Raw genomic sequence first — 14,215 nt, forward strand, 5'->3', positions numbered from 1 at the left:
ATGTTGGAGATGAATCACTCTTTAGCTCAACTCTCAGAGAGGACATTTCAGACAAGTTCCCCCTCCTGTTTTCCATTTGGCTGTTTAATTGTCTCAGCGCTGTCAACAGACTATCAAGGTAATTAGCCATGACTGCACAACAACACAATCAGACAGACAGGAATGAACTGCAGCCTCTGAACATGATACTTAGAGAGGGAATGGGTGGGAACGACTTAATGTGGGCGCACGTATGCACACACACGGGTGTGCACATATCCGGGTGCACACACACACACGCTGACACACACAACCCTTCATGCACAGTCATTACCGTACCCTGAGTACATAGTTCCATGCCACACATTATATTTCCTTCGCCAACCATAACCCTCCACCCACCTCCTCCTTAATCCTTCTACCTCTTACAACTCTCTCCCCCTCTCTCTCTCTCTCACACACACACACACACACACACAGTAACAAAACCAAAACCTCATTTCCTCTGTGCCTCGAGCTATAGGAGCAGTGTTAATTGTGAGAAGGTGGGGAGTGAGCAAGGGTGTGCTTTTGTGTGTGTGTGTGTGAGTCCACGGGTTCATGAGCTTTATAGGTGTGTGTAAGCCGTTGCAACTGTATATGTGTGCAATTCTATATGTGTGAGTGTGTGTGTGTGTGTGTGCTCATTTCTTTTAAGCGTGTAGGCAGGCTCTCCTATGCCAGTCTGGGCATAGCTCCAGGGTTTCCTGCGCCACCTGGGCATCTGTGAGTCCTAGTGCCTGTCACTGGGTACCGTCCCAGCTGGAGTGTGTATTTCTTAGTGTGTACATGGTTGTGTTTGTGTGTGTCAGCCGAGGAGGGGCCGCCCATGATGAGCCTTTAGTGCCAGCAGCAAACACCATTGTCTTATCCATGTCTTATCCTTTGAGCCACGGGGGCCCGTACACAAACACACATGCACACACACACACACACACACACACACACACACACACACACACACACACTCAGAGTGTACATCTGGTTCCCACCTCCGCCTTCTTCTCCACACACTGAATGGATTCTTCCCTTTGAAAAACATTACCAATAAAAAAAGACACAAGGAATTAAGAGAGGGGAAAAAGAATTCGATTAAACAGCCACCATTAAGTAGCCAATGAAGCTGTCCGTGCCCGCTTGCTTAGACTATACATACACCATTAGTTGATCAGGCCATGGCGGACTTAAAAGTACCCTGACTCAAAGGTCATCTACCTCCATTGAGCAGCGCTAATATTAGATTAGCTCTATAGCACTATGTGAGTAAAATAAGAAGGGCAGTCTTGGCAGATTGGAAAGCGAGAGATTATATTGACTCTGTGGCGGTCAGTGTCTCTGCTCTGTAGAAGCACAACTGAATTTACAGCTCTGATTACGAACATTTTTGTAAAAATAAAAAAAAAGGCTTTAATAATAAAGGATGTAAGGAGGGGTAAACCTTGCAAAACTTAGTTCACTAAGTGCCAAACCTGCCAGTATAATACTGAAAAGCAGTAATGGCACATTTGTGGCTGATACACAGAATATTTGTATGGCTTTTATGTAATTCATAAGACACATCAATAATAATGATAATAATAATAATAATAATAAGCCCTAAAGGTGATATAAAAATGATTCCATTAGTAGAAACTGTGTGTTTTTGCCTAATGAAGTCCAATTCAATGCTGTTGGTTATCTACCTTTTTTATAAACCACTACATTATTGGGAATAGGTAATAAAGTTAACAGCTGATAGCGGTAATTGGTAGTGAAGTTAATTTAAAGTAAATGATAAGGTAACAAAGTTAAGCAATAATACATTATAGAGTGCTAACATTGCTGTCAGTAAGCATGGGCATTAGTAACGCAGACAGAATTAATGACAACGACAACAAAGAGGGCAGAAGAGGAATAAAGGTGTAATAAAAGAACGTCCTTGGTCCTCTCCGTTGGTGAAATTGCCCTCAAAATGATGCATTCTCTCTGGATGATTATGGGAAAGCGTGCCAAAGCGTTGGTGCTGAAAACAATTCTAAGAGCTTTCAGGTAGCGGTCAACAGATTGCTGTGTACAGAAACACTTCAGGGTTGAAACAATACCCCCAGCCCCGGTACTTCTGGCCTCGGGCACCACAAACAACACACACACACACACACACACACACACACACACACACACACACACACACACACAAACATACACTCCTATGTTCCCTGCCCACTGTTGCCCCAAGGTTGAAACTCTAAACCTAATCACTCAGTACTCAGTGGAACCAACACTCCCGCACTCTACAGTACCAACCTAATCCCTCCACACATTTCTTTCTTGTGTATGCGGGGGTGTGTTTGTGTGTATGTTTGTATGTACGCAGAAGCTCCGTACCTTTGCAATACAAGAGCTCTCTTACTCTTGAGTGAAGATACTTGAGCTGTGGTGTAGAGAAGCATCAAAGTAAACTGCTGGAATGTGTGCTTAAATACTGCATGTGTTTTCCTATGGGTGCCTGTATCTGGTCTCAGTCTGTGGGTAGGTGTGTGTGTGTGTGTGTGTGTGTGTGTGTGTGTAACTTTTTTAACATGAACCTTTCTACCTATTATCAGATCAAAGCTTACATACAAACAAAACTGAATATACTAGGGATATAAGAATAGATAATATATAAAACAATAAATAACAATATTACACCATGTGCAGATACCACAATTAACAAAAATATTAGTTTTCACTGTCTTCTTGTTTTTAATATCTAATTGTGCTGCCATAATCAAATAAACAAAAGTGTTTGAAGTTCAATTTGGAGTCTATCCATTTCTATTTATGTATATGAATTCTTCACATTATTTCAACCAACTGGACAAAGAAAATAAAAGCCACGTCCATCTCGGTGTCTTTAAAGCAAAACCAAAAGTCCTTATTCTCTAGCTGGATGTTCACACTGGTGTTTCTGTGCATTTTCATCATAATCGCTCTTTGTGGATTGGTTGGGCTTTGCCAATCAGAGGGCAAAGGTTATGCAGGTTGGCAGCCATCTTGGAGGAAGCTGGCTCCTGCCAGACAAAATATAGCGAGGTGAAATCCTTGACAGTATATAAATACAGAAATACAGAAACAACTAAATATCGTAATGTGAATATGACACTCAAAAACACTCATACTGACTGTTTTCTGTTCTTTCTTTGACGCTTCAGCGGCTGTCACGTAGGAACAAAACGCTGCTAACTGGCCGAGAGGAACTAGCTAAAGTGCAGGATACAGCGCGTCTGAAAGGTAAGTGAATGATGGTATGGGCATTATTTGGACTGTTGCTGTGTTTGTGGGCCATATTACTGACTTGTTCAATGATGTTCTGTGGCCTACTTTACGCTTGCGGACAGTCTGCTGAACGGTGTGTCTGTTGTGTTTGGAGGAGTTTGCCACACTTTATTTTTATCCGTGTCGTTGATTGTGCCATCACCCACCCTCTGTACTCACTGAGCTCCCTATCTCGCTCTCTCACCCTCTCTCAAGCTAGACATTTGGAGGATATGGTTGTCGTACAGTGTACTGTTTGTGGGATTTGACATAGTGTATATTGTTTGCTGAGGGATTTCTTACTAATTTAGCCTCCTCAAGTTGCGCTGTAAAGCATGATACATTTTAATTAAAGTTTTGGATTATGTCTTTCCCTACTCATAATCTGAGATCCTTTAGTGTCTATGTTTAAGTTTGGTTACTCTCTCTCCCTGTCTTTGTGTGTAGTAGCTGTTTTTGTCAAGTAAAGCCCACTAAGAGACTTTAACATACAGTAACACAGCGTTTCTGTGATCCTGTTGGCAAGGTAGTTCTCTTATGGAGGAGGGGTAATGTATCATTTCATGGTGTAGGGACTGGATAATGACTCAAGCCCAGGGGCTCCATCTCAAGTCACCCCACCGCTTTTGGGTTTGTTCATTGTATACAGTATGTGCACTTTAGCCTTGAGAGGACAGTTCAAAATTACTTTTTGTTTGAAATAGCTATATGTTCTACAGGCCATACACACATAAATGTATCTCTCCTGTTTATGTGCGCACTTGTGTCCTTTTCTCTGTCTGTTCTTTAGTCTACAATGGCTTACACTTGTAGGCAACACATGTTTAAGTATTTGTCTGTGCAGAAATATATATGTATGCTTGAACTGACAGTGTGGGCATATATATATATAAAGTGTGTGTGTGTGTGTGCATGTGTGTGTGTGTGTGTGTGTGTGCATGTGCATGTGTGTAAGTGTGTAATAGGTTTGGGGAGTCAGCAGGGGTCCCGCGAGGCTGATTAGTGGACCCTACCAAATGTCATTAGGGTGTAATGAAAAAGCAGCCCTGGTACTAATGCATAATAAAGTGAATGGGCTGTTACATTACCACAGTGTCCAGACTACGCCTGTTGGCACATCAGCACTTCATTGGTTTGTATGCGTGTGTGTGTGTAGCAGCCCTACATCAAATGTCTGAGGAAAAAAAAGATGACGGAAACAAAGTTAGCGCTGTCAGCACGCCAGCATGAGTACGTAAGAGAGAGAGAGAGAGAGAGAGAGAGAGAGAGAAGGACTTTTCATTTGTGTTCAAATGGCATTTTCTTGATGCAAATATGGAGGTCAAATGAAGGCCAATGTTAATGTGTGCATACTGTATTTATGTATATGTGTGTGATCATATGTACATATGCAATTATCATGCAGTAGATGTATGTGTCTGTCCTTTTTGCATGTACACGTCAAGAAGTTCCTGTTTATCCAAGTTTGCTTGCCTCTATTTGTGTGTGCATACTGTGTATGTGTGTCTGCATCGGTTCTGTGACTCCATCTACATCTTCCAAGAGTAATATCAGTGGCAGGACCAAAGGAAGTGCTTTCATTCAGCGGTTGATACAGTAATCACAGTGAGGGAGAAGTAATAACTGTCTGCTATGCTGCCATTTAACTACTGTGGCCTTGACTTCACTATTGACTGCATTAGAGGCGTCGCATTGAGCTTCATTACACATTTGTGTGTCTGTGTGTGTGTGTTAAGGCCTTATGAGTAGTGCTGTGGAGTGCAGTGAGTGGTTGCTTATTGTGCCAGCAGTTAAATGTAAGAAGAGTATAGAAAAGCCCTGTCGCTCTGAAGCGTTAAACGGCTGTCTGTCTTCCTTGTTTCTCGACAGGGACCATAGTGAAGGGCGAACGAGGATGTGTGTGTAATCCATCCCCCCCCCTCAGTGTCTGTCACAGCATCATCTTTTTCTTTTCTAAGTCCCTCCAGAATGATTGAATATTTACTCTCATTTAATGTTACTGTCCAAAAGACATCGGGCAACAGAGACACACATATACACACTCACACTCACAGCCTACTCTACCCATTTAATTAAGCACTCTATGAATAATTCAGTTTGAGCCTCTGGGCTGAAGATAATTATAACGATCAGGATAATAATGTTTATTTTGCTTTTTATTGTATTAAGACATCAATATCTCTGCAGTGCAGTGTGGACAGTTTGCAGCAGTTACACTTCTAATGCCTGAAGCACCACCTCTAATCAGTATGGCAGAGTGTCTGTCTTTGTGTGAGTTTGTCGCGAGGGTTGGTGCCTGGAATATATGTGTGAGGTGAAGGTTATGAAGTTCTTAGAATTCCTTCATGATGCCAGACAGAAATGTATATAGCTGTTTATTTTATATTTTATATAACATCTAACTATGGGTTGATGACAATCCCAAAGATCGCCGGTTCAGTCCCAGCAATGTGACAATGACCTTGAAAATTGTGACTGTTCTCGTTCCCAGTAGAAATATCAGGCCCCATAATCCTCAGTTTAGCGGATCAATAATATATAATGTGATTACAGTCGGGCTCACTGGGCACAGCAGCTGTTCTCCACACTATGTGGCTTCTATCAAGTTCTGATTAGTCAATGATTGTCTATTCTTTGCCGGGCATATGGAATCAGCAGTCTATTCGCTGTCACTGTATAGTCATTGATTAACCCTGGCAACAGATGTGGGAACAGTGATTGTGCTGTATTGTTGGTCTGCACCCTGGCATATTGCAACACACAGGGTAGTCCTTCCCAAATGGCTGCAATTTGCCATTCTTTCTGAAGATTATTGTAAATCTTTTCTCCTTTTATTCTGTAGCCGAGAGGTTGAAGAAATGGAATGACACGGAGCTGAGTCATAAGCTAAATTTGATCCTGTGACGTATTTGTATTTGCATTGAGATGTAGTCTTCTGTAAGCTGCTATTCATGATTTCCTTCGTCGCCACACTTTAATGTATTGCTGTTTATAAAGTAGCAATTAACTTTGTCTTCTTGTCTTGTAGATTTGCTTTCTATCCATCCTTCCCTTCCATCCATACCACATTCCCACCCATCATCATCCATCCCCCCATATACACAAAAACACACACATCACATCTTCTATTAGGCCTGAGATCCTTAAAGTCTACCATTGATCCTTCTCTCTGTCACCCCCCCCAAAGCTCCAGGGCTTCTGTCCAGACACCCAGCCTCTCTGAGAAGCCTGGCCCAGTGAAGGCCTCTCCCTGTGGGCTTCAGCGGCAGGGAAAAGTCCATCTGCGGAGCTGGACCTGCCGGAGTTAACCCATCAGTCACTGGGGCTGATGGATGGGCCAGACAGACAGGGAGGTTGTTGGGGTACATGTAGACACACACACACACAGAAGCAAACTGAACAACAGATTGACAGACTGCCTGTGTGTGTGTGGCTGTGTACAAGTCTAAGAAACTTGAGAAACTTTCAAGTGCCTCTTGTGTCCCCTCAGCGTCCGCCTCATTTGATTAGTAGCCTTAAGGGGCCCTGTGGATCAATAACTGACTAAGGTAGCCCCCTACAGCTTTGCGCACACACACACACACATGCACAGAGCTCTGCAGCAGTTCATTTAGGCCAAGCCGTCAATCATCAAAGTGTGGACAGGTCCAGTCTGGCCCAGCCTATCTAGGACGCTGGAGGGGGCTTATGTTCGTGTGTGTGTGCTTATGCCGATGAGATATTATGTGTCTGCTTGGTCCATCTGTCTTGTGCGTGTGTGAGTACCAATTAGTTCATGTTCCCTGTTATCCCCGCCAATAATGGTACGTCAATAGGAGCAGGTCGGTCAAAGTCAATAATTCTGAAGTCAGACAGATTTTTTTTCCCCTTTTAATCCTCATTTAACCAGGTATGATAACTTAAGAAACGTTCTTATTTGCCTTGTAGGTCAACCACTGGGGGGAAAGTGTACATCGACATACACACACAGGCTGGATGATGTCACTACCCAGTACGATCACAATCCCCTACCACTGAATATTAGGTTAACTGCTGTGCTCAAGGGCACTTTGACATTAATTGTGGAGGGAGGTTAGAACATTTTATCATCCAAATTTTCCCATGTGGTCCAGTAATTGGAACGGTTGGAACAAAAGAACCATTAGGCGACCACCTGCAGCTTTATAAAGTGGATAAAAGACATTAAATAATAAAAACAGCATCTTTGTACATTTTGAATATTTAAATAAACACAACAAAGGCTTGTGTTTAATTATCCCTCAAGTCATATGTCCACTTTTGAGGCATTATGAAAGTCCAAAGCATATTTTTTAATATAAATATTAGAATATCAGGTCAAATTTGCAAGACCGCTCTGAGTCACAAATTAGGAACTCAAATAATATAAAACTTGACTTTGCCTCCACTGTTCTACCTGCATATCTTCAGCTCCACAGTGACTTCACTTGTCAGAATGTATATTCACTATCAAAGGCTGCAGGGCCGTTATCACGTCTTATCTTTCTCTTTGCTCTTCAAAACAAACTCAAGGTTGAGCGACAGCGAGGCAGATGAATAGCAACATCCTGTTTGGTGATCAGGAAATGTCAGTGTTATTGCAAAAGTGGTGCTTATTTAAATACCAGGTGCAATATAGTGTCTGGCAGGCTAAAATATGTGCGAATATGTCTCAATTAGATTAAACATTTAGCTCATTGTTATCAATTTTTAAGTCTTAAATTTAAACACAGTTAGGCCAGTGGTGAAGAATTTCAGTCTTGCATACAAGATTCCACAAAACCATGTGCAAAGCCCAATCTGATGTAATTATTTGGGGAATATTACATTTCTGAAGATTAAATGATTGTAACAAAGGAAACCAAGGCTTTTGAATGTACACAAGCTTCAAAGTCAGACCGAAAGGTGCAAATTCATCCCAACTGAAACCGACCTCAGTCTCTGGCATGTCACAGGGGGGTCAGCACTCAGTCCTAGTGGTCATTTTGATGCCCTGTGTGGTCCGCTTGTCCAAGCTAAATGGAAACAGAGTGTTCGACAAACAGCCTGTCCACCCACGGGCATTTTTTCACAGAGAACCTTGTAGACGCCACCGCAGCTGACCGCATTGCCGCACACTCAATTTCTCAAAGACACACACACTTAAACACACACTGTCACCTTCCCTGGGGCTCTCTCCGGCCACCGAAACACAGCCCAACTCCCACGCCGCTGTCACTCACTTGTAGCTCCGCCCATCCGCTCTGCCTTCCCACACACAAACATACACACATAAACACAGTCATTGGCCGCCCACACGTGCCAGTTAACCTACTAATGAGGCGGCATGGGTCATGTCGTGTTCCGTTTGCCCCCGTGGGGCTGGCCGACCTGTCTGTGTGTCAGTTTTATTCCCGCCCACGCTGACTGCGTGATGGACTGCCTCTGCTAATTGACTGACTGAATTACTGACTGACCGTCTGGGTGACTGACTGGATAAACATGTAGCATGCTGGGATAGCGTGGGCGTGGGAACTTAAAGCAAAGCATGTGGGTTTAGACTGGAGTGCGAAGGGATGCATAGTGGCGCTGTAGCTATGGAAGACTCGGCCTTTTGATATTCCTGTGTGCATTCATAGTATTTTGTAATTATTTCTGAGTGGTGGCCTTTTGCTCCCTACATGCCAATTGCAGTAATCATGATATTTTCCATCTCCATTTAATGTTTCCTAAACATCCCTGTAGAGATGCACAGCTTTGCTGTAGGGCTAAATAGTGTTAAATGCTCATTAGACAATTTCCAAAATTAATTCAGTCCAATCAAAATAATCTTTTTTTATAGCTTCAGAAAATAAAAAAAATATGAAAAAACTTCATGGCAATAAAGAGGATTTAGCAAATGAATGGTTGTTAATGTTACAAAACCCAAAGCTGTGTGTTTTACTCTATTACCTTTCCTTGTGTTAATTCACCTAGAAAGTGTTGGCAGTGCAGTTCTTTGCACAACTCTGCCTTAAGTGTGATACTGAACACATTGTCAGTAGCATGTAATAGATCAGTGTAGGAGAAACAGTTTATTCAATTTATTTTCCTCACATTCAAAATGTTACACACCTCCTGCTCTCACATTGTCAGAATAGTGGTTGGGAGTGCTCAGACTTAGATGTAACAATTAAAACCAAATGGAAGTTTGTTGTTTCCCTGCACAGAACTGATGGACAGTTATTTGAGTACCAATTGATATGCAGCACCTGCCTTGCTTTTCCTTTGAGCGAGTGTATGGTGTCATGTGTTTTTGTATGTGTGTGTGTGTGCGTGACTCATGCCAGTCCCTCTGTGATGATCATCTATTGTGAGCGTGGCAGCAGCCCGAACACTTGACTGCACAACTGTTAATTTCTCTCTCAGTGCATAAATTAATAGTTCATAAATAAGCGAATAAATTAAAGAATGGATGGGAGGAGAGAGAAGGAGGAGAGGAATGGGGGCAGGAAAAACTTTCTCATCAGAAAAATTTAATTTCTCACTCCGACACCCACGAGACTGGGGGGAGGGAGGCAGGGGATGCGGGTAATGGGTGTGTGTGTGTGCGTGTGTGTGTGTGTGTGTGTGCGCGCAAAAGGGATTCATTTTCAGCTTTTCTATCACACCCCTCTGAGCACTGACATGTTGGCATGTTTTTTTTTTTTTGTCTTTTCCCGAGATCCACATTTGACAAACATCTGTGCCTATTACTGAACACACTCACAACTAAGAGGCCTGACAGAGTTGCTCCGAGCCACGATGTACTGAGGCACTGGTACAGTTTTTGACTCAGTTTACTGATGTGTCGATAACAGTAAGTCAATATGACCTTAAACTCGTGTAGCCCCTCCTCAGTCTCAACCTTATAGACATCCAGAGAACGTCAAGCAGAACAGTTGGTTAGAGAAGGTTGGAGATGAAAGGTGGAGCATGGTGTTCACCTGAATGTCCTTGTGGAAACATTTGCTCCATGTTTAGCCCAGTCTCCATCTAAAACTGATATAATCATGAACAGTACACACATGGGGGAAGTGTTATTTCAGTATAAAATTTCACATCATCATTATGGCAAATACAATTCACCTTGGTGTAATCACTACATCCACAATTGTTTTACTGTCAGAACGCTGTGCTTTTCTGGGCAGTGCAGAAGCACATCTCCCTCCAGGCGTAAAAGACACTGCGGAAACAAAATTGAGTTATTTTTGACAGCATGCTAGTTGATGACGTATGTCTTCAAATATCTTGAATATCATACAAATAGTGATATGGTCAAGTAAGGTCAGGTGAATCAGGTTTCATTGCAGCGGTGGCTGGCAACAGTAGCAGAAGTATCATGAATTCAATATCATGACTGAAGGTTTTGTGGGTTTTTGTTTTCAGCTTCTGATGCATGACAGACTTGTTTTTCTAGCCAGTGGCTAATGTACATTCACCAACAAACCTGATTTGCAGCTCTAATACTTTAAACAGAATAATATACAGTATGACCGAAGGCTTGGAGGGCAGGTAGTGGGTTTCCGTTTTAACAGAAGCAGCTACTGGAGAGTAAAAGCAGTTAGCTGCAGCAAATATGGAGACTTTGTGTTGAATTGAACATTACGCTATGGGAACGTGTGGATGTGGATTTGGACTGTCGCCTGCTTAAACTTGAACTTTTCTGTTCCATCTAAAATGTCCCAGCTTTAAAATCTAATGAATTAACTGTGGTTAATAATTGGAAAACATGACATGTTTGTATCCAGTTTTATTATTAAAGTAGCTGTAGTTTCACATTGGTCTAGCTCCGGAGTGGTTTCACAGGCCTAATATGGCTTGGTGGGCTCTCAAGAATAAAAAGAAAAAGGCTGACATTTGCATTAAATACTGACCTTGTTTTTAGAGTCGGGATAGATTATGTGCAAAGCGTCACTAAAGAATCACTTTTAATATATACAATAAAATATACTAAATAGCCATTTATGCTGCAACGTTTGGTTTCAGATAGAGATGTGTTGACTTACAAGACAACACTGAAAAGCTGTGACTTTAAGGAGAATGTGTCCCAATTAGTTTTTCTAACTGCTTATCAAAAAATAATGTGCAAGAGTCCGCAATGTGCAATAATGTGTGTGGTTAAGAATGTGTAATAGGCAAAAGCTGATTTCCCTTGCTAGTCATTAGAGTTTCCAATAACCGTGGATTGGCCCAGTGAAGATACTTGGCCAGCCATTTGGGCTTAAGGATGACTCCTTTGGGTTGGAACGTAGCCACGCTGGTGAACAGCTATGTTGGTTTGTTTGTTTTGATCCACTCCTCAGCACAGCATGTTGTTTGGAAGACTTTCCCCAGGATTACATATACCATGAAAAGGAGTTTACTACACTTACTGGATTCTGACCAAAAACTGCTGAAAGATGAGGCCTGCTGAGGTCTGCTAAGACTGTTCAATTATTTATTTTGGCGCCCTGCTTATGAATGTAGGTCCTTGCGACTGAGTGAATTCCTGAGATGCTTCTTTTCATCATCCTGAACCAAAAATGATCATATGCTTGGTGGAAAAGAGCAGACTAAACACCTTGAATCAATTACAAAGACAAAAAAAAAGAGGCTGGATCATCCAGTTAGCCAGATAGCTGTGGAGGAAAAACACTAAAAATTGTTTTTCATGGATGTTTTGCAGCCATGCCCCGTGATGACCTCTCTGTATAACACTGTGCTATCTTTGGGATTTTTTTCTGTGCAATGTTTCCAAACTTTTTTTTCCTGTGTGATTGTCCTGAACGTGCCCTTGAAGAGAGCCACCGACAACAGACGCTGCAGAGATCCTCCCTGTAAAAGTGTTTTTAATTATTAATGCTGGCCCTCAATGCTGGCAGAACTCCAGGCTGCCTGTGGACGGCCACCACATTTCACTCACTCACTGCCATGAATTATTCTCACAGAACATGCTCACACTCGCATACACACACAAACACATGCCTGTACGCAAACACGCACATGCAAGAGCACACGCGTGGAGGAAGCATGAAACCCACAGTGGACATATGGAGGCAAGTGTGCTCACCTACCTAATAAAATATGACCGTTGTACATGCACACGCACTCGCGCACACAACATGCTTACTAATGATGCAAGTAAAGCACAGGCCATTTGCACTATTTATCATGTAGGTAAACACACAGACACAGTACTTATGCAAGAATGTACACACACAAACCTACATACAGAAGCAGGCGTGCACTCCCACACTCTTCCATGTTCCCCTCTGTATGTTATCTGACACATTACACACACATACACACACTTCACCATACACACAATGGATCCCCGAGCACACACAGGCCATTTGCAGTATTTCTTCTATTCAGTGTATTCCGTCCAGCTGTCAGCAGGCTGTCAGTGTGTTCAGTTGCCAGGCAAACAGCCCCGCCTCCTCCCAATAATAAAATATGCCTTTAAAATGTCACTCACTCCCGAAAGAGCAAAAGCAGAGGCAACAAATCGATTCACATTAGTTGTTCAATTGACTTTGGCTTGAACTCCCACTCTCCCTTTGTTTCATGCACCCATATTCTCTCTCTTTCTTTCCTTCTTTCTTGCTTTTTCTTTCTTTCTCTTTCTCTTTCTTTCTTTCTTATTGTTCTATATCATATCTTTTCCTATCTTTACCTTCTGTCCCTCTCTAACTGGTCCTCCCTTTGTCCCCTCCTCATCACCAGGTTTTTCATTTAGCTTTTTCCGTTTACAGGTTCACAGATCTCTCCACCTCCTCTCCTCCTCCTCTCCTCCTCCTCACTTTTTTCTCACCTCTTCTCCATTTTCTCCCCCAGCTAATCTAAGGGAATGAATGCAGCGGCGGTGGCGGCACAACTCCTATTCACTCTCCCCGCCGACCACCGTCGTGGCAGCACTCATTTCAATTTTCACCTCGTTTTAGACTTATCACATTGACATCATTAAGGCTCCCTCTCAGCGGCGCACTCATTCGTTATCCTCTCCATTTTACACCTTTTCTATCTCTCTCTCCCTCTGTTTGTGTGTGTCTCCCTTTCTGTCGCTCTCCTCTCTCTCCTTATCTGTCTCGCTCATTGTCAGAGGATTTAAAAAGGCTCTCTATTTGAGAGCGGTGAGTGTCTGGGCTTTGGTTTTTCATCCCAGTGACAGAAACCTGTTGGAGTCTCCTTATTCAGAAGGAGAGAGTTGGACATTTTTGCCTTTTTAAAGGGGATAGCAGAGAGCAGTGTTGGGCTTGTAAATCTGAGAAAGTGACACATGACTCATTCTGTTTGCTCATTTCAAAAGTGATAATATTCCGACATTAGACTAAAGCCCAAGTAGTAGAAACATCTCCAACTCCCAGTTTGGCAAAATTCTGCTTTAAGTCAAAGCTGAAATTGAAAATGTTCATTAATCCCCGTAATGAAGTGTATCTCATCATGTGACTGGCCCTGAGCACCTCCCGCAGCACTCTACTGTACTCTGAGTTTATGCATACACAGCTTGCAGCTATATGTTTGCCCTACTACTTGCACCAGCTTATCTTCCAGCCAGCAGCATCTTGTTATCTGCGACTTGGAAATAAACACAGTCATAATGTGTGGTAGTTTGTTCATCTTATCTCAGTGCAATGTTTTCTCAAAATTGAATCAGTTTTGCCACAGTGTTGATACTTCACTAGGCTTATCTCATTGTGTTGTCCACATTAGAGGAGGGCTGCTGGCTCTCTGAACCCTGCTGCAGTTTGCTACGTCTCAGTGTGGTCTCCTGTTTGGCCCAGCTCTCTCCTCAGCTTATCTGACCAGTGTTTTCACAGACGGTGTTTGACACGGAGGACCCCACCGTTTGGCTGGGTGGAGCTGACAGGTCAGGGGTCGAGTGAAGTGAAACTGGCAGAGGGAGAGGTCAGCAGAAAGGGAAGAATAGAATACAGGGAAGGGAGAT

At 42.7% G+C, this 14,215-nt stretch overlaps 1 protein-coding gene across 2 annotated transcripts in view; it reads left to right on the forward strand.

The window, feature by feature from the left end:
* Positions 1–3,013: 3,013 nt before the first annotated feature.
* The window catches only part of serpinh2 (serine (or cysteine) peptidase inhibitor, clade H, member 2), a 107,608-nt gene continuing 96,406 nt past the window's right edge, over positions 3,014–14,215 (forward strand). For both annotated transcript variants that reach the window (XM_051428722.1, XM_051428724.1), the window contains exons 1-2: positions 3,014–3,069; positions 3,189–3,267. The gene's annotated coding sequence lies outside the window, so the exon portion shown is untranslated. The remainder of the gene's footprint in view (positions 3,070–3,188; positions 3,268–14,215) is intronic.

The sequence above is a fragment of the Dicentrarchus labrax genome, unplaced genomic scaffold, assembly GCF_905237075.1.
Source record: "Dicentrarchus labrax unplaced genomic scaffold, dlabrax2021, whole genome shotgun sequence".
Lineage (NCBI taxonomy): Eukaryota > Metazoa > Chordata > Actinopteri > Moronidae > Dicentrarchus > Dicentrarchus labrax.